The 2,373-nt window shown below is 43.4% G+C and overlaps 1 non-coding gene across 1 annotated transcript; it reads right to left on the bottom strand.

Annotated features, from left to right (window-relative positions):
- Positions 1–1,064: 1,064 nt before the first annotated feature.
- On the bottom strand, positions 1,065–1,256 carry LOC132421286 (U2 spliceosomal RNA). The gene has a single exon (XR_009518562.1). It is a non-coding gene; the product is annotated as a U2 spliceosomal RNA (small nuclear RNA).
- Between the last annotated feature and the right edge of the window lie 1,117 nt (positions 1,257–2,373).

Below are 2,373 nucleotides of genomic sequence, written 5' to 3'. Positions count from 1 at the left end.
TCATAAAACAATGGGAAAGTAGAAGGGCAAGAAAGGTCCCCTTATAAACAAAGGCCATGATTTTACAATGTATCTCTCTACAGTAAGAAATGACATTCTTTATCAAAAGAAAGACAACTCCTCCAAAGAAGAGGACTCTCTAAAGAAAATCTCTGCATGAGAGTCTGTTTTCCAATTCTTTTCCCTTGTATTTTCACTTTCTCCTTCAGATCCCTCCTTTTGCTTCTCTCTGCTATTGCATGTAACAGCTCCATCTTTTAAATTTTGGCCCTAGTGTGGCCCAAACCCCCTTTCCTTGTATGACAGTGTGATATAAACAGAAATATACATTCGTTCTTCATCTCGGTTCCTGACACAGAACTCCTTAAACCCTCATTATTTCCTAAGTGGTAAGAGCAATAGGAACATCTTTTGTTATAATACTTGTTTTTGTCCCCAGTTTCAGAAATAGCTCCAGAGCAATAAAGGTAGAAGGAATGTCTTTTGTTATTCGTAACAAACTCCTTTCAACCACACTGGAGATGGGGGCTAGATGCCAGGGGAATGATTATCACATGATTCCAAGGTTGGAACTTTCAGTTCCTCCTCAAAGTCGAGGAAGGGGAGAGGGGCTGGAGATTGAATTCAATCACGAATGGCCAATTATATAATCAATCATGCCTATGTAATGAAGCCTCCATTAAAAAAACGCTAACCAAAAAGGGTTCCAAGAACTTATAAGTTGCAGATCACATCCAGATGCTGGGAGAGTCACACATCCCAAGAGGGAATGGAAGCTCTTTGCCTCTTCCCCAGTATCTCAACTTATGCATCTCTTCTTTAGGGCTGTTTCTTCTCTTTTCTTTTCTGTATTTATTTTTGGCTGCACTGGGTCTTCATTGCTGCGCACAGGCTTTCTCTAGTTGCGGCAAGTAGGGCTACTCTTCGTTGCGGTGCGTGGGCTTCTCATTGCAGTGGCAGCACAGGGATTGAACCTGCACCCCTGTATTGGAAGGTGGATTCTTACCCACTGGACCACCAGGGAAGTCCGGTTATTGCTTTTTAAACTTCAGTTATTATCCCCAGAGGAGTGCACCAGTCCTGGAGGTACTGCAATACCAGATCAATGCGTGAAGTGGATGGAGCAAGCTCCTACTCCAACTCCCTGCTCCAAAAAATCTGTTTAATATGTTGTTCTCAAAAAGAGAACGTATCAGATATTAAACTGGTAAGAACAGATACTACACTTGATCTTAGCCAAAAGGCCGAGAAGCGATGGAACTTTAATTTTTATTAATTCAAATCTAAGTGGCCACATGTGGCTAGTAGCTGTCATATTGGAGAGAGCAACTTTAGAGCTATTGTACTCAGTTCCTTTGTTTACTCTAAGGGTCACACCATATTCATAGTTCATTCAAAAGGCGATGCCACCCATTTGAAACCGAAGAATGATCTATCCCTGCCAGGCCTGAACTGTCAGGTCATCAGTTCCACCTACTTCTGGAATATTTAATATGATTTACAGGCACAGGAAGGAGGTGTGGTGCTCCAAGGACAATGGTGCTTCAAGGACAAAGGACGACCCTGCCTGAAAAAGTTTCGAGGTGACACCCCCTACTGGACTCTTAATCAATCGCCCTCCCCACCATGTTGCGACGGTTACAAAACTCCTGAGCCCACCTGTTCCAAATAAGGAACAGCATCTTCCCTGTCTCACTCCCACCCTATAGAAGGAAGGTACATGTGCCTCAACCATCAGTAAACAAAATTTTCACCTCGGACCATTCCTTTGTTTTCTGGCTATAAAAACTGATCAATAGCACGTGTTCAGGCTCGACTCTCCCAGACTACCAGGAAGTCGGCCCGCTGTTCTGGCAGCGACCCTTCCCTCTAATAAATTCTATCTTCTTTACATTCTACCTGTGTCTGGAAATTCTTTTCCAACCCGCGTTCAGACCACGACAAGAGGGTTTGTTAAAATTAGTTTCCATCCATAAAGACCATATTAATACTTTAATCACACATAAAATCATATGTAAAATTGTTACCGAGTCCAAGCTCGCTCTGCTTGCTGCACGACAGGCCAATAAATCGGAGAGAGGTGTTGAGGCAAGGGATACAATACGACTTTATTCGGAAAGCCGGCAGACTGAGAAAATGGCAGACTAGTGTGTCCGAAAAACCATCTTATGGGGTTTGGATGCCAGTTCCTTTTATAGAACAGAGAGGGGGAGGAGATGAGGAAGTAAAGTAAAAAGACCATAAGATTTGCAATGTCCCCTGGAATGGCCAGCCTTGGGGAGGGGTTGTGTTAATTTCTTCTTTCTTGCAGCCACTCACAGGTGGACAGGGTCAGGATGTTTCCCTGAAAAGAGGCACTTTTGTTCAGGCAGA

This window comes from Delphinus delphis, chromosome 2 (assembly GCF_949987515.2).
Source record: "Delphinus delphis chromosome 2, mDelDel1.2, whole genome shotgun sequence".
Classification (NCBI taxonomy): domain Eukaryota; kingdom Metazoa; phylum Chordata; class Mammalia; order Artiodactyla; family Delphinidae; genus Delphinus; species Delphinus delphis.
This window is presented reverse-complemented; position numbering and strand designations above follow the sequence as displayed.